The sequence below is a fragment of the Oncorhynchus nerka genome, linkage group LG13, assembly GCF_034236695.1.
Source record: "Oncorhynchus nerka isolate Pitt River linkage group LG13, Oner_Uvic_2.0, whole genome shotgun sequence".
NCBI lineage: Eukaryota > Metazoa > Chordata > Actinopteri > Salmoniformes > Salmonidae > Oncorhynchus > Oncorhynchus nerka.
This window is the reverse complement of record NC_088408.1, coordinates 35,614,714-35,632,749: the sequence shown is the minus strand read 5'-3', so window position 1 is coordinate 35,632,749 and position 18,036 is coordinate 35,614,714. Positions and strand designations below refer to the sequence as shown.

General features: G+C 44.3%; 1 long non-coding RNA gene across 1 annotated transcript in view; it reads left to right on the top strand.

Moving 5' to 3' along the window:
* The first annotated feature begins 2,567 nt into the window (after positions 1 to 2,567).
* The window catches only part of LOC135574682 (uncharacterized), a 57,266-nt gene continuing 41,797 nt past the window's right edge, over positions 2,568 to 18,036 (top strand). Inside the window, exons 1-2 of the long non-coding RNA XR_010465560.1 lie at positions 2,568 to 2,738; positions 2,836 to 2,941. This is a non-coding gene — a long non-coding RNA (uncharacterized LOC135574682). The remainder of the gene's footprint in view (positions 2,739 to 2,835; positions 2,942 to 18,036) is intronic.

Sequence of the window (18,036 nt, the reverse complement as noted above, 5' to 3'; positions counted from 1 at the left end):
AACACTCTAACCACTAGGCTACCAGCCGCCCCACTTTCAACGAATGCAGTGAAGAGATGCTGTTTTTATGAGTGGGTTCATGTTTAAGTTCTTACTTTGGACTGTCAACACTTTGTATTCAACGCTTTTATAAGCCATAAAATGCACGTTCTTCCTGTTTCCAATCAGTGCTACAACAAGCACTGCAGCAGTAATGAACAGAGTAGGAAAGTGTATCTATAGGCTTGGCAGTGGCGACCCGTCATTCAGAGTCCCACCTGTTTTGAGCCCCACTTGTTCAGCGAAAAAACATTTCCGTTTTTTGTTGTCTGTTTTGCATGTTATTTTGACATTAATACGTGTCACATATTAGTTTGCAAACAATGTAAAAAATAAATAATAATTTAATAAAGCTGCATCTCAAATATGGTGTCTTTGCTTTCTTGAGTAAGGCAACTCCAAAATGCAGCTCAGTGCTTTCAGTGGTGGTTGGACAGCAATTGGAAAATACGGAGAGTAGTGATTGGCAATGTTCTCTAGTTGCGCCGTGATTAGCTCAATGTTCGGTCACTCATGGGGACACCAGGTCACCGCAAATCTAAGGGTAGAGATTTAAGCCCCTTGGGTGCTGCCATAGAGTTACAATAGAAGTGCCCATCCAAAAAGGCTCAAGGTCATTGGCCAAAGATAGAATTATGTCAAATCACTTTGTATCAACTGTAGCTTTGATTGAACTGAACATGTCAACATAATACTTTCAAAATCTTAGATAGCAAGCCAGCAGTCATCATCATGAATCAAGTCAACAAAAACTGTTTGACCATAATGACCATCGTTATGTTTGGAGGAAAAAGGGGGAGGCTTGCAAGCCGAAGAACACCATCCCAACCGTGAAGCACGGGGGTGGCAGCATCATGTTGTGGGGGTGCTTTGCTGCAGGAGGGACTTGTGCATTTCACAAAATATATGGCATCATGAGGGAGGAAAGTTATGTGGATATATTGAAGCAACATCTCAAGACATTAGTCAGGAAGTTAAAGCTTGCTCGCAAATGGGTCTTCCAAATGGACAATGACTTCAAGCATACTTCCAAAGTTGTGGCAAAATGGCTTAAGGACAACAAAGTCAAGGTATTGGAGTGGCCATTGCAAAGCCCTGACTTCAATCCTATAGAACATTTGTGGGCAGAACTGAAAAGACGTGTGCGAGCAAGGAGGCCTTCAAACCCGACTCAGTTACACCAGCTGTGTCAGGAGGAATGGTCCAAAACTCACCCAACTTATTGTAGGAAGCTTGTGGAAGGATACCCGAAACTTTTTACCCAAGTTAAACAATTTAAAGGCAACGCTACCAAATACTAATTGAGTGTATGTAAACTTCTGTGTGATGAATGTGATGAAATAAATAAAAGCTGAAATAAATCATTCTCTCTACTATTATTCTGACATTTCACATTCTTAAAATAATGTGGTGATCCTAACTGACCTAAGACAGGGAATTTTTACTAAGATGAAATGTCAGGAATAGTGAAAAACTGAGTTTAAATGCATTTGGCTAAGGTGTATGTAAACTTCCAACTTCAACTGTATGTATACTGTAGCAAAGAAAGTAATACTAAGTGTATGTTGTGTAGTAAGCTGTTAGTAGCCCATGTGCCTCAACTTAATAATTTGGTCCCGTTTCCCCTCCTAATTTTGCATTCTGTTCTGACTTGATGGTGCACATGTAGCCTATAGCCTGTTTTAGATAAACGTAATCACCAAATATTGTAAGAGCTGTCATTGTCTGCTTATACCCCGGACAGTGGAGGAAAGGGAGTGGAGGAAATGGAGAGAGGAGGGATGTTGAGATGCGGACCCTCAGTCTGCTACTGACCATCCGATGCAGGCACCATCAGCCGAGTAAATGAAAATAAAAAGCTAATTATTTAAATGTATGATCACTCAGCTATGCTTCACAAGTAATATAACAATGGATCTATTACCGGTGGGATCATATAGCCTACCTTTTTTTTCTTCAAAAGTCTCACAGAATGTAGGCCGACACTGAACACCACACATTGGCTGCTACTGTAGGCTGAATGATAGAACAGCTATTTCCATGTTAAAATATTATAGGATGCATTTTCTCCATTGTTGTTGATGGTAGGCCGCTCTGGTAGGCCTACATTATGATCAAATAGCCACAGTAGCCTACATGTCCACTGTTAAAACTGTAACTTAAAGCGGGTACAGCCTAAGTGTTCACAGTGAACACATGCTGGAAGTTGCAGAGAAGTTTCCCTCAGCAGACCTGAAATGCGACCCGATTCAGGAAACTAGGTTTATGTCGCAAGTCACGACTTCAGAGGAGAGCCTTTTGAACGTACATTTAAAAAAATTTGAAATGTGTTTTTTGGCAGAAATGCCTTCTCGAACATGTGAACTTTCATGTGCCTTAATATCAAACCTGTATGTCATGTGTAAATACGATTCCAATTGTTAAATTACGAGCCTAGTTCATTTAGCCACAGAAAAAGCTGTCAAACCTTCCCGCTAGCCATGATTGGCTGAGATAATGAGTGGGCTGGACATGCCGAGAGATGAGTTTGGCTTGCTCGGTGTTGGATCTTGTGTCTATAAAATGAGCTGCTCGTAATGCTTAAATAATCGTTTCTACTGCAGTTTTTTTTTAAAGATATTATGTTAGCCAACTACAAATATGTTGCTACTGCTCTCAATAACATTGCTGCCCTGAATTTATCAGGCACATCGACAAAGGTCAGTGGGAAAAAGTTGTGATGAACTACTTTCTGGATGACGATCGACGTGCCATGCAATGCTAACTCTCTCATTTCATAACACGTTTTGAAATCAGTGGAACACAATGGGCCAAACAAGCTGTGCAAACTAAACGGAAACAACACAGGATGTCTTATAAAAGAGGTTGCAGTCGGCCGTGAAGCTTTCATCCATGTATACAGGTAAGAACCTAGCACCAGATGCAGATATTATACGTTTCTAATTTTGCCCAAAAGTTGTTTCCATTGCAAGCTAAAGCATACTGTTAGCTAGCCAGCTAGAGTTCGATGACTGGCTTGCTAACTAACAAAACTGAAATTCAAATTTTAATTCATAAAACCGAATCCAGGTCATGAGTCACAAATTTGCTCAGTGCTGGATTCTTTTTAGGGAACATTGCATGTGATCACATGCAAATGTAAGGTTTGAAATTATGATGTTTTAGTCAAACAATATACAGTGGGGCAAAACAGTATTTAGTCAGCCACCAATTGTGCAAGTTCTCCCACTTAAAAAGAGGCCTGTAATTTTCATCATAGGTACACTTCAACTATGACAGACAAAATTAGAAAGAAAATCCAGAAAATCACATTGTAGGATTTTTAATGAATTTATTTGAAAATTATGGTGGAAAATAAGTATTTGGTCACCTACAAACAAGCAAGAATTCTGGCTCTCACAGACCTGTAACTTCTTATTTAAGAGGCTCCTCTGTTCTCCACTCGTTACCTGTATTATGGGCACCTGTTTGAACTTGTTATCAGTATAAAAGACACCTGTCCACAACCTCAAACAGTCACACTCCAAACTCCACTATGGCCAAGACCAAAGAGCTGTCAAAGGACACCAGAAACAAAATTGTAGACCTGCACCAGGCTGGGAAGACTGAATCTGCAATAGGTAAGCAGCTTGGTTTGAAGAAATCAACTGTGGGAGCAATTATTAGGAAATGGAAGACATACAAGACCACTGATAATCTCCCTCGATCTGGGGCTCCACGCAAGATCTCACCCCGTGGGGTCAAAATGATCACAAGAACAGTGAGCGAAAATCCCAGAACCACACGGGGGGACCTAGAGAATGACCTGCAGAGAGCTGGGACCAAAGTAACAAAGCCTACCATCAGTAACACACTACGCTGCCAGGGACTCAAATCCTGCAGTGCCAGACGTGTCCCCCTGCTTAAGCCAGTACATGTCCAGGCCTGTCTGAAGTTTGCTAGAGAGAGCATTTGGATGATCCAGAAGAAGATTGGGAGAATGTCATATGATCAGATGAAACCAAAATATAACTTTTTGGTAAAAACTCACCTCGTCGTGTTTGGAGGACAAAGAATGCTGAGTTGCAGCCAAAGAACACCATACCTACTGTGAAGCATGGGGGTGGAAACATCATGCTTTGGGGATGTTTTTCTGCAAAGGGACCAGGACGACTGATCCGTGTAAAGGAAAGAATGAATGGGGCCGTGTATCGTGAAATTTTGAGTGAAAACCTCCTTCCACCAGCAAGGGCATTGAAGATGAAACGTGGCTGGGTCTTTCAGCATGACAATGATCCCAAACACACCGCCCGGGCAACGAAGGAGTGGCTTCGTAAGAAGCATTTCAAGGTCCTGGAGTGGCCTAGTCAGTCTCCAGATCTCAACCCCATAGAAAATCTTTGTAGGGAGTTGAAAGTCCGTGTTGCCCAGCAACAGCCCTAAAACATCACTGCTCTAGAGGAGTTCTGCATGGAGGAATGGGCCAAAATACCAGCAACAGTGTGTTGAAAACCTTGTGAAGACTTACAGAAAACATTTGACCTCTGTCATTGCCAACAAAGGGTATATAACAAAGTATTGAGAAACTTTTGTTTTTGACCAAATACTTATTTTCCACCATAATTTGCAAATAAATTCATAAAAAAACTGGATTTTTTCCCCCCTCATTTTGTCTGTCATAGTTGAAGTGTACCTATGATGAAAATTACAGGCCTCTCTCATCTTTTTAAGTGGGAGAACTTTCACAATTGGTGGCTGACTAAATACTTTTTTGCCCCACTGTGTCTGTGTGGGCTTCTTGCTCTTAATTTGATCAAGACCCAGGATACAACCCAGATGCAGACACAGGAGGTGGATAGTACAGTTCTCAGATCATTTATTACAAACACGTGGCAACAAAGGGCAGGTCGAGGACAGGCAGAGGTTTGTGATCAGATCAGTCAGGCAGGTTGAGGACGGTAGAAAGGAACAGGGTCAGGGCAGGCATATGTTCGTAAACAGGTCAGTCAGGCAGGTACAGGATGGCAGGCAGGCTCGGGGTCAGGGTAGGCAGAATGGTCAGAACTGTGAAAACACTAGGAAACAGGAAGACGGGAAAGCATGCTGGTAAGTCCTGACAAGACGAACTGGCAACAGACAAACAGAGAACACAGGTATAAATACAGAGGGGATAATGGGGCAGATGGGCAACACCTGGAAGGGGGTGGAGACAAGCACAAAGACAGGTGAAACAGATCAGGGTGTGACAAATTTGCAGTCCACAAATTATTTGTAATTATGTTTCGGGCCCCCTGACCATTCGCTCAAGAAAGAAAAATTGGCCTGTGGCTAAATCCAATTGATGTTCCCTGGTTTATGGTATTTAGGATTTATTCATTATATCTGATTTAATCACTTTATAGCAAACAGGTATGCTAGCTAGAATACACACATTCTTAATTCTGCATAAGTCACCCTCCTCAACTAATATTTGAAGGCCTAAGTCTGTCGGTGCTAATAATGTGAAAACTACAGCTCTCTCTGTGAGTCTGCCACTTCAACCAACATTATTTAATATAAAATGTGTCTTACAGAAAATGAATTGTGCTGATCGTAATCACAGTCTAAGTGTGTACAGTAGTTGTCTAGGAATATACCACACAAGCTTACAGTGAATGAGGATGATATGGCATGACCTGGTGAATTTGAGACATTTTAGATGAAGATAAAGTACACGACAGGAGGAAAAGCATTGCTTTTAATATTGACTGAGTTGTGTTTTATTTGATCCTCATTCTGTCACGTCTTGATCTTTTTCACCTGTCCTTGTGCTTGTCTCCACCCCATCCAGGGGTCGCCCATCTTCCCCACTTGTCCTCTGGGTATTTATACCTGTGATTTCTGTCTGTCTCTGCCAGTTTGTCTTGTTTGTTCAAGCCAACCAGCGGATTGTGTCAGCTCTTGCTTTTTCCAGTTGCTCTTTTCTCGTCCTCCTGGTTTTTGAGCCTTGCCTGTCCTGACCACTCTGCCTGAGCCTGCCTGCCGTCCTGTACCTTTGCTCGACCTCTGTCTGACCTGACCCTGAGCCTGCCGTCCTGTACTTTGGCCTCTACTCCTGATTATCGACCCCTGCCTGCCTTGACCTGTCGTTTGCCTGCCCCTGTTACATGAAACATTGTTACTTCACACAGTCTGCACTTGGGTCTTACCTTGATTCCTGATGCATTCAGGAAGAAGATTAAATAAAAAAAGATTGATGTCAAGAAAAACATATAATTAATAGTTTGAAGCAAATACTGTAGTAAACATAAATTAAACTGTAATCTACTAACACCACAAGCCTAAAGCTAAATAATCAAATTCATAGCCACCCCAGACTCCTCATAACTCTTTAATTTGTATACTAGGGTAGGGTAGGAAGGGATGTCACAAACCACTTAGCTCATTTAAGCAGAACAATAGATAAATAGCTTCCTCTTCACACAAGACTAACGTCAAAGAGATAGGAGAAGATTAAAACTGATTAAAATGATGAGGTTCACCTAAAGTTCTTTGGTTCAACAGAGAAGAGCATGACATTATATGATAACCATAGTCTGGGGACTTATCTTTGCTAAAAAAAAAATGTAAAAAAGTCCCATTGTTTCCTAACAGGTAGGGGAAGTTGTGCTGAGGGGAAGGGGATGAACAGTGTCTATCCATCCTTAGCAGAGATGAGAAGAGTGCCTGGAGCGAGACTCACACCGGGGATATGAAGTGTACAGTATATGTCTGTCTCACTGGGTTGTGTTTGTTAGAAGCAACTTCTCATGTTCCCTAAAGCAGCATACAGGAGAAGTGATGTATTTAATGAAGACCTCAATCATTTCTGGCACATATAAAACCTCACTATGATGATGTGCCTGTCCTGTTGGAATTCAAATACTTCCTCAGTGTGGTTACAACTGCTGAGGAGATGGCAAAACGTGTTAATAGTCGCATGTAAATTTCCCTCGGGGCATTTAAATTGACTTTCTGAAATTAGTTCCATGATGTCCTTATAATCTAGCATTTTGCAGGCAGAGGCCTAACCAAATGTAATTTGCCATCTGCTTCGTAATAGGTTTCATCTGTCAATATAAATGTTAATAACCCCTTCTGTAGACTGAAACTGTAATGCTGGAATTCACAGAAGATTATTGAATGTCTGCTTCTGTAGATGCAAGTGAAATAAAAATATTTGTTCATTGACACACCTGTACTAAGAACTCGCCAGTCCTAAAAAAAATTGAATTAAAACCTCTGGTTCGTTCAGCCATTCCTACGGGGGAAATTAATGTGGTTTTGGGATAAACGCCGAAAATAAGGTCTGAGGTTAACACAGGCTTATGAGGTGTTATACTTTTTGTTTCACGGGAAAATATCAGTCAGTTAACATGACCTTTATGAATTAGGAAGCTTTTATCTGCTTTATGTGCTTATTTTGATTACATAATTGCTTAAAAATCCACAAAAATGATGTTAGCTGATCTCAGACCTTTAAAAAACTACAACAACAAAAAACTACAAAAAAAAACACATTTCCACATAGGCTTTGGCCAACAAGCCATGGCAGAGTTAGCCTCAGTTAGTGCCTACAAAAGACCCCTAAACCATTGCTCTCTACTGTGTCTGATTTAAAGCTAAGAAACTGTTCAGAAAATTATTTTGGCACCATTCCAATACTCTGCCATTTTATGAGCTTTCTTCATTCTAGCACACAGCTCTCTCTCTAACTGATTCCATGTCTATTCTCTCGCCTAACCACAGTGACAGGTAGTCAGTGTCATCACCATCCTGTCTCTCCCTGCCTGCCTCCCAGTAAAAATGAAAGCTATCTCCCTTCTCATTCCCCATTCGTCAAAGTCACTAACTTGCCTTATAATAGCTGAGTAAAAGGCCATATTACAGTAGGCCTGCGACAAAGCAATGGATTAATTCCCTCTGATCCAAATGCTGTCAGACCATTATAAATGTATGTGCAATTTTACATTATCTCCTGTGCTCCGAATGTTTGAATTAAGGAAAAACAATAGTGAATTAATCAATGCCTAATTTGTACAATTCAGCATGTCTGCACCATTTCCCCCTGCCTCGCCCCCAAATGAAGATAAGGCATGTCTCTTATTTCTGCCCGTCAATCATAATTCAGTCATGAAATTACATTCACTCCTCACTCTGGCATGGCATTTCTGAATGAGCACAGCGGTGCCATCAGTGTTCTGTCACAACATTTGCAATGTGAAGATTCAAAGGGGGAAGTGCTTTCAAAATGTCTTCTCCTCTTTTAAAGAGAAATATAATAAACAAGGAAGTCGTGTGCAATAGAGCCTTAATCATTTCCATATCTCCTGTGGCAATTTATACATACTGTATGTGTCTCTCTATGCCTGAGGTGAATGATACTCTCTTTGACTCTCTCACATTTAAATTACTGCACTTAATTATTCTCTAACTATAGATTCATTCAAATTGGATTCCAATTCAGATACATTTAGATTGTACCAATGATGCCATATGTGTATATACAGTATATTGTACAGCATACTGTTTATATGTCTATGGATCTTAGACATTGCAAGTACAGTAGAACAAGTAGAACAATGCTAAACAATAGGCCACTGATATCTGTTGTATTGTTTGCCTATTTATGTTCAGCCAGTTCTCATGTAAATGCTGGATAAAATGGCCTCCAGAAGTGCAATTAGCTACAGCAACAAAGCACCATTCTGTGCTCCAGACATGAAACATATGCTAATGTTTTTAGCTTTTTGACAGTTTCCTTTTCACCACAAACACAGATCCAGATGGCTGAACGGGTGGTGAGACTAATGTTGAGCATCTGTGTGTTTACACACTGCCGATTTATACATATGTTTGAACTTGTTCGACTTTACAAATGGGGACATTTCCATAATCCGTATGTTTCACCAATGAAGAAAGCAAAAGGTAACAGTTCAAAAGCTAAATAGATGGCACTGTATTGGTAACTTATGAGAATGGGTTGCCCTGTGAGCGTCTGTTCTCCACTATAGCAGCCTGGTCTCGTACACTAGATGTAACGTAGTAAACGTAAATTCGGCACACTATAAGTAACATGATATTTCACATTTGGTATGGTTACATAAGGTAGATGGTTACTTAAGGCAAAAACTAAAGCAGGGTGGACGATCGGGTAGATGGGTAGGCGTATAACGCAAACGTCTAGCAACACGAAGGTTGCGAGTTCCAATCTCATCACGGATAACTTTAACATTTTAGCTAATTTCAACTACTTACTACTTTTTAGCTACTTTGCAACTAAACTCAGCTAAAAAGAAAGGTCCCTTTTTCAGGACTCTGTCTTTCAAAGATAATTCGTAAAAATCCAAATAACTTCACAGATCTTCATTGTAAAGTGTTTAAACACTGTTTTCCATGCTTGTTCAATGAACCATAAACAATTAATGAACATGCACCTGTGGAATGGTTGTTAAGACCGCTTACAGACGGTAGAGAATTAAGATCACAGTTATGTAAACTTAGGACACTAAAGAGGCCTTTCTACTGACTCTGAAAAACATAAAAAGAAAGATGCCCAGGGTCCCTGCTCATCTGCGTGAACGTGCCCAGGGTCCCTGCTCATCTGCGTGAACGTGCCTTAGGCATGCTGCAAGGAGGCATGAAGACTGTGGCCAGGGAAATAAATTGCAATGTCCGTACTGTGAGATGCCTAAGACAGAGCTACAGGACGTACAGCTGATTGTCCTCGCAGTGGCAGACCACGTCTAACAACACCTGCACAGGATCGGTACATCCGAACATCACACCTGCGGGACAGGTACAGGATGGCAACAACTGCGCGAGTTACACCAGGAATGCACAATCCCTCCATCAGTGCTCAGACTGTCCGCAATAGGCTGAGAGAGCCTGGACTGAGGGCTTGTAGGCCTGTTGTAAGGCAGGACCTCACAAGACATCACCGGCAACAACGTCGCCTATGGGCTCAAACCTACCATCGCTGGACCAGACAGAACTGGCAAAAAGTACTCTTGACTAACGAGTCGCGGTTTTGGAGGTCGATTTGGAGGTGGAGGGTCCGTCATGGTCTGGGGCGGTGTGTCACAGCATCATCGGACTGAGCTTGTTGTCATTGCAGGCAATCTCAAAGCTGTGCGTTACAGGGAAGACATCCTCCTTCCTCATGTGGTATCCTTCCTGCAGGTTCATCCTGACATGACCCTCAAGCATGACAATGCCACCAGCCATACTGTTCGTTCTGTGCCTGATTTCCTTCAAGACAGGAATGTCAGTATTCTGCCATGGCCAGCGAAGAGCCCGGATCTCAATCCCATTGAGCACGTCTGGGACCTGTTAGATCGGAGGGTGAGGCCCCCCAGAAATGTCTGGGAATTTACAGGTGCCTTGGTGGAAGAGTGGGGTAACATCTCACAGCAAGAACAGGCAAATCTGGTGCAGTCCATGAGGAGGAGATGCTCTGCAGTACTTAATGCCACTGGTGGCCACACCAGATACTGAGTGTTACTTTTGACTTTGACCCCCCCTTTGTTCAGGGACACATTATTCAATTTCTGTTCATCACATGTCTGTGGAACTTATTCAATTTATGCCTCAGTTGTTGAATCCTGTTATGTTCATACAAATATTTACACAGTTGACAGTGAGAGGACGTTTCTTTTTTTGCCGAGTTTACTTAGCATGTTAGCTAACCCTTTCCCTAACCCTAACCCTTTTAGCTAACCTTTCCCCTAACCTTAACCCTAAACCCTAGTCTGGCTATAATTCCTAACACATCATACTGTAGGTTTTGCACATTTGTAACATATTGTACGTTTTGCAAATTCATAACATATAATACATATTGTAGTTCGTAACATATCATATGCAATGGGTTATGGACATCCACAAATGAATACATACCATACTAAACATAACATATCATACTAAATGGCTTGTCTCAGATTTACATGCAGAATAATACGAAATGCTCTGAGACCAGGTTGACGATCGACATCATCAGGTAATTCACAGAGTCCAAACCCTTCCGGTTCTATCAACCTTTCTTAACAGAGTAGAGAGCAACAACCCCACAATTTTAGCACACCATCAGTATCTCACTGCTCTCCTATACCAGAGAGACATTGAACTCCGTGTGGCCGTCTCTAACTAATGCATCATAATTCTAGCGTGACATTCATGTTGCTATTCATGTTTCATTTATAGGGGGACCTTCAGGTTACAAAGGATAGTTTGTGTAAATTGAATTGCATACTTTTACAGGAGCATGTTGGGAATGACTGATGGCAAGTACTCTGCAGTCCAAAGACACTTGGGGCTCCAAAAGCATATACAGAAACACCACAAACTAAATAGTGAGGCTTTACAGTGGCTATTGTTCATACCTTGGTTTCTACCAAGGGTAATGAAAGCAGAGAGACGCAGTGCGCTGAATGACTGCTCTTTGGGTTTAAACCAACGAGGAGAGAGAGGAGCAACACGGAGGAAATCAAGAACTCCCAGCTCGACTCCACATGTAAACAACCCCGGGGCTACACACTAACAATGGAGCTCGTCCATTCCTAAAACACCCACTCCAAACCTTTATCTTGTTTTTAACAATACTACATTCTTACCGAAACAAAAGTGTGCACTGTATGCTGTAGCACATTGATTAAGAGCCCCTACGCTCCTCCTTACAGAGTGTGCTCAGACTGGGGCACCTCGCCTCAGAGCTGGGATGGAATTGAATGTGGCACCTCGTCTCAGACCTGGGGTGGAATTGAATCTGACAGCGTTTTGACTTGAGGGATTAATGGATAAACACAACCTTGGACCTGCCTAGAGGCTGGCTGCCTGGTCTTAATGCCGACTTCTTCCCTTTCGAGTGTGACCGTCATGGGACTAAACCTCCAGCGGGCGAGGCAGGGCCTGGAGGAAAACCTCTTGTGGGTCTGTAATTGATTTCACAGGGCTTTATCAAAAATTAATAATGTTGGTGAATCATTCCATTAGAGGCACAGATGCTGGGTGGATGATGGCAACATATGTTTTCCTAAGCAACACAGGACAACATATTGTGGTTTCATCTCTCTCTCTCAACATAACAAAAACAAATATGAAATCAGGTTCTCTGATAGATGCTTTAACCATCTTAACACAGGGACAGTCAGAAAGACAGTAGCTTCTGTATAAGGCTCCAGTCACTTCGTAAGAAGTATTTTTTTCTGAGGAAGCCCCTATCCTGTTCTGCCACATCTGTGTTGTCATGAAAGCCTTTTCTCTTGTCAGCTTGACAGACAGAGGCAATCAGAAACTCTCAGCTCCCTATGACGGGCCAAGTGAACTCTCCGCCATTAACCAACTTTAAGAAGTATCTGCCTTGAAACAAACTTCAAAAGAGCAACAGAAGTTTGCCAAACTGACAGACAGACCACACAACTCCACACTGTGCGACACCACACAACGAATGCTTAACAGGCCATCAGAAATAGCTTGAACGGGCGAGGGGGGGAACTGGGCTCCTTAAAATTGAAAAAAGCGGCTAATAAAGAATGCTTCACGTTTTCAAAGAGCTCGCTTTCCAGCTTGCATTAGTAGTACATAAACAGCTTGTTATTTTTGGACGCTGCCATTTCCGAAGAAAACAAGAAGTGGGACATTACTTGTTTCACAACTGAAAGCACTGTCACTGATGGATGACCTTTATCTGGCCTGAAAGCACTGCAAATGTGCATAGCAGCATGCTGGGACATCTCCGTGGGAGATTTAGGGCCCCTCGCTTCACACATCTTTATAGAGTGCTAGAGAGGGGAAGAAAATATAACTAGACGGCACTATTGCTTACAAACACCCAGTCATCTCAGCTCAGTGGAGGGGATTACGTTTTGGAAAGAAGCGCAGTCTAGGAGTGACATCATCCTCAACCCCATAATCAAGGCATGATTGTGTTGAAATAGTAAAGCTGGAAAATCGAAATGGAGTTAAAACAAAAGTGTACGGTCCAGTATGTGGAGCTATGTGAGAACATCCCAAATGATGCATTGGAGTGTCTACTTACTTACATATTGGTTGACTTGCTGGCTGAAGCTGCCGTTAACATCTGGTAGGGTGAGAGGGAGGCAGAGTGGAAATATGAGCTGATGTCAAGAGGCCACTGAGCTCTAGTCAAACCCCTTCACTGTGCCCCGGGCCTGCCATGCTTCTGGTACATAAATGAGTCTGTATGAAAGGCTGGAGAGGGTAGGTAGGTACTGGTGGTGGTGTAGTCCAGGTCTTCAGCATGTTTTTTTTGTTGGTATGTTTTATAATATTTTTATCACGTAGCCAAACGTTGCGTTATCCTCCATCTGTATCTCCAAGGAGTCAATCAGAAGGGTGTTGATTTGGCACAGTCATTTCATGTAATGGCTTTACCTGGGAGAGGCTGCTGGTGGTTAGAGGTACGTAGTGGCAATAGCTGAAGGACATCTTTGCCAGAACATTTTCCTTTCTGAGGTTGCAAGAATGGATCCTCAATGTTGGACGATTTTTGTTGAGGATTTTATGTTCATTTCCATCCCTCTGCCTTTCCATCAATAAACAGCCCAGAAGAAAATATCTTGTAATTTCTAAGGACCATTCTCAGGACTTTTTTCATCTCCAGAAAGGAAGGCCTCTCTCATTATAGTTATTTACTCAACTACTGAAATAGGTGCAAAGTCATGATCTGATGCTGCCACTTTTTCAGTTTCCCCAGCACAGGTAGATTTTGATCTGTACCTGAGCTCCACACTGTTAGATATATGCACGTAAAAAGAGCATACCGTGCGAGGCTATTTATATGGATGAATCCTGAAGCACTTTTTCAAAAGTTTAGAGTGGGTGCTATTTTCCCTAGCTGTCAAACTCCTCAGTCATTTGTGTGTTGAAAAAATGATCATATTTTCTCTCAGTTTCTCCGTAGAGGCAATTTATTTAAGATTCCCAGTGGAACTCACCTAAAGATTCCAGCAACAGTGAAACAGTTACAGAATGAGACAAAGGTTTTCTGCTGGAAGAGAACTGCCAGTTCCTCCATGCGTCAATACCACTTCCTGCAACTTTCAGTGCCTCCATGACAAATCTGCTCATTTCATGTTAACACATCATACAGTACAAGCCTTCCAATGTGCAACACCATGTCAAATAAATGAATACAAGTCATCTTAACCAGATGTCAGTTTTATTTTTAATGTAGGAGAACTACAAAGGGGAATAGACGCATGTTCCCTGAAAACTCAAGGCCCTACTGTGTAGATATACTTTTCTATTCTTATACAGTAGTTGCCACTAGTTGACTTGACTCTTAATTAACTCATTAGAGGAAAGTGGGGTATGTTGATACATTTTTTACATTCAGCATCACTACGTCAAGGGAAATTTAGTATTATTTTTAACAAAGGTGTGGTATATTGTATATCTTAAATGTATCACTACATTCAGATATAGATCTGTCACGCCTGATCCTGCCTCCCCTCTCTGGTGCTTGAGGGCCTCAGCTGGCTCGTTGGGCTCCCACGCCTCAGCCGGCTCATCGGGCTTCTACGCCTCAGCCGGCTAGTCCAGTACCATGCCTTGGCCGGCCCGCCCAGGTGGGGGGGGGGGGGCTGTCACACAGGCTGTCACGCCTGCTCCCGCTTCCTCTCTCTGGCTCTCGAGGGTGCCAGGCTGCCCTTAATTACGCACACCTTCACCATCATTACGCACATCAGCGCTCTTTGGACACACCTGGACTCCTTTACTCTGTTGATTACCGCTCTATATCTGTCTGCTCCTCAGTTTGTTCCTTGCGTCAGCACTGATGTCTTACATTTTCCCCTGTCCAGACACTGTCCTTGCTTGTTTCTTGTCCATTTTACATTAAATGTTCACTCCCTGTACTTGCTTCTTGTCTCCCAGCGTCGGTCCTTACAGAATGCTGACACCACTATTTGAAGCGTCAGGGAGTTTTTGTTTTTGGTGGTGACGTTGGGTCTTGGTGCTGCCGCCGATGGAACCGGGGGTGCCTCAGCTGGTTCGTCGGGCTTCCATGCCTTAGCTGGCTCGTGAGGTTTCCTTGCCTCGGCTGGCTGGGCAGGCTACCATCCCACGTCATTACATTTACATTTAAGTCATTTAGCAGACGCTCTTATCCAGAGCGACTTACAAATTGGTGCATTCACCTTATGACATCCAGTGGAACAGCCACTTTACAATAGTGCATCTAAATCTTTTAAGGGGGAGGGAGGGGTGAGAAGGATTACTTTATCCTATCCTAGGTATTCCTTAAAGAGGTGGGGTTTCAGGTGTCTCCGGAAGGTGGTGATTGACTCCGCTGTCCTGGCGTCGTGAGGGAGTTTGTTCCACCATTGGGGGGCCAGAGCAGCGAACAGTTTTGACTGGGCTGAGCGGGAACTGTACTTCCTCAGTGGTAGGGAGGCGAGCAGGCCAGAGGTGGATGAACGCAGTGCCCTTGTTTGGGTGTAGGGCCTGATCAGAGCCTGGAGGTACTGAGGTGCCGTTCCCCTCACAGCTCCGTAGGCAAGCACCATGGTCTTGTAGCGGATGCGAGCTTCAACTGGAAGCCAGTGGAGAGAGCGGAGGAGCGGGGTGACGTGAGAGAACTTGGGAAGGTTGAACACCAGACGGGCTGCGGCGTTCTGGATGAGTTGTAGGGGTTTAATGGCACAGGCAGGGAGCCCAGCCAACAGCGAGTTGCAGTAATCCAGACGGGAGATGACAAGTGCCTGGATTAGGACCTGCGCCGCTTCCTGTGTGAGGCAGGGTCGTACTCTGCGGATGTTGTAGAGCATGAACCTACAGGAACGGGCCACCGCCTTGATGTTATTTGAGAACGACAGGGTGTTGTCCAGGATCACGCCAAGGTTCTTAGCGCTCTGGGAGGAGGACACAATGGAGTTGTCAACCGTGATGGCGAGATCATGGAACGGGCAGTCCTTCCCCGGGAGGAAGAGCAGCTCCGTCTTGCCGGGGTTCAGCTTGAGGTGGTGATCCGTCATCCACACTGATATGTCTGCCAGACATGCAGAGATGCGATTCGCCACCTGGTCATCAGAAGGGGGAAAGGAGAAGATTAATTGTGTGTCGTCTGCATAGCAATGATAGGATAGACCATGTGAGGTTATGACAGAGCCAAGTGACTTGGTGTATAGCGAGAATAGGAGAGGGCCTAGAACAGAGCCCTGGGGACACCAGTGGTGAGAGCACGTGGTGAGGAGACAGATTCTCGCCACGCCACCTGGTAGGAGCGACCTGTCAGGTAGGACGCAATCCAAGCGTGGGCCGCGCCGGAGATGCCCAACTCGGAGAGGGTGGAGAGGAGGGTCTGATGGTTCACAGTATCGAAGGCAGCCGATAGGTCTAGAAGGATGAGAGCAGAGGAGAGAGAGTTAGCTTTAGCAGTGCGGAGCGCCTCCGTGATGCAGAGAAGAGCAGTCTCAGTTGAATGACTAGTCTTGAAACCTGACTGATTTGGATCAAGAAGGTCATTCTGAGAGAGATAGCGGGAGAGCTGGCCAAGGACGGCACGTTCAAGAGTTTTGGAGAGAAAAGAAAGAAGGGATACTGGTCTGTAGTTGTTGACATCGGAGGGATCGAGTGTAGGTTTTTTCAGAAGGGGTGCAACTCTCGCTCTCTTGAAGACGGAAGGGACGTAGCCAGCGGTCAGGGATGAGTTGATGAGCGAGGTGAGGTAAGGGAGAAGGTCTCCGAAAATGGTCTGGAGAAGAGAGGAGGGGATAGGGTCAAGCGGGCAGGTTGTTGGGCGGCCGGCCGTCACAAGATGCGAGATTTCATCTGGAGAGAGAGGGGAGAAAGAGGTCAGAGCACAGGGTAGGGCAGTGTGAGCAGAACCAGCGGTGTCGTTTGACTGAGCAAACGAGGATCGGATGTCGTCGACCTTCTTTTCAAAATGGTTGACGAAGTCCTCTGCAGAGAGGGAGGAGGGGGGAGGGGGAGGAGGATTCAGGAGGGAGGAGAAGGTGGCAAAGAGCTTCCTAGGGTTAGAGGCAGATGCTTGGAATTTAGAGTGGTAGAAAGTGGCTTTAGCAGCAGAGACAGAAGAGGAAAATGTAGAGAGGAGGGAGTGAAAGGATGCCAGGTCCGCAGGGAGGCGAGTTTTCCTCCATTTCCGCTCGGCTGCCCGGAGCCCTGTTCTGTGAGCTCGCAATGAGTCGTCGAGCCACGGAGCGGGAGGGGAGGACCGAGCCGGCCTGGAGGATAGGGGACATAGAGAGTCAAAGGATGCAGAAAGGGAGGAGAGGAGGGTTGAGGAGGCAGAATCAGGAGATAGGTTGGAGAAGGTTTGAGCAGAGGGAAGAGATGATAGGATGGAAGAGGAGAGAGTAGCGGGGGAGAGAGAGCGAAGGTTGGGACGGCGCGATACCATCCGAGTAGGGGCAGTGTGGGAAGTGTTGGATGAGAGCGAAAAGAGGGAAAAGGATACAAGGTAGTGGTCGGAGACTTGGAGGGGAGTTGCAATGAGGTTAGTGGAAGAACAGCATCTAGTAAAGATGAGGTCGAGCGTATTGCCTGCCTTGTGAGTAGGGGGAAGGTGAGAGGGTGAGGTCAAAAGAGGAGAGGAGTGGAAAGAAGGAGGCAGAGAGGAATGAGTCAAAGGTAGACGTGGGGAGGTTAAAGTCGCCCAGAACTGTGAGAGGTGAGCCGTCCTCAGGAAAGGAGCTTATCAAGGCATCAAGCTCATTGATGAACTCTCCGAGGGAACCTGGAAGGCGATAAATGATAAGGATGTTAAGCTTGAAAGGGCTGGTAACTGTGACAGCATGGAATTCAAAGGAGGCGATAGACAGATGGGTAAGGGGAGAAAGAGAGAATGACCACTTGGGAGAGATGAGGATCCCGGTGCCACCACCCCGCTGACCAGAAGCTCTCGGGGTGTGCGAGAACACGTGGGCGGACGAAGAGAGAGCAGTAGGAGTAGCAGTGTTATCTGTGGTGATCCATGTTTCCGTCAGTGCCAAGAAGTCGAGGGACTGGAGGGAGGCA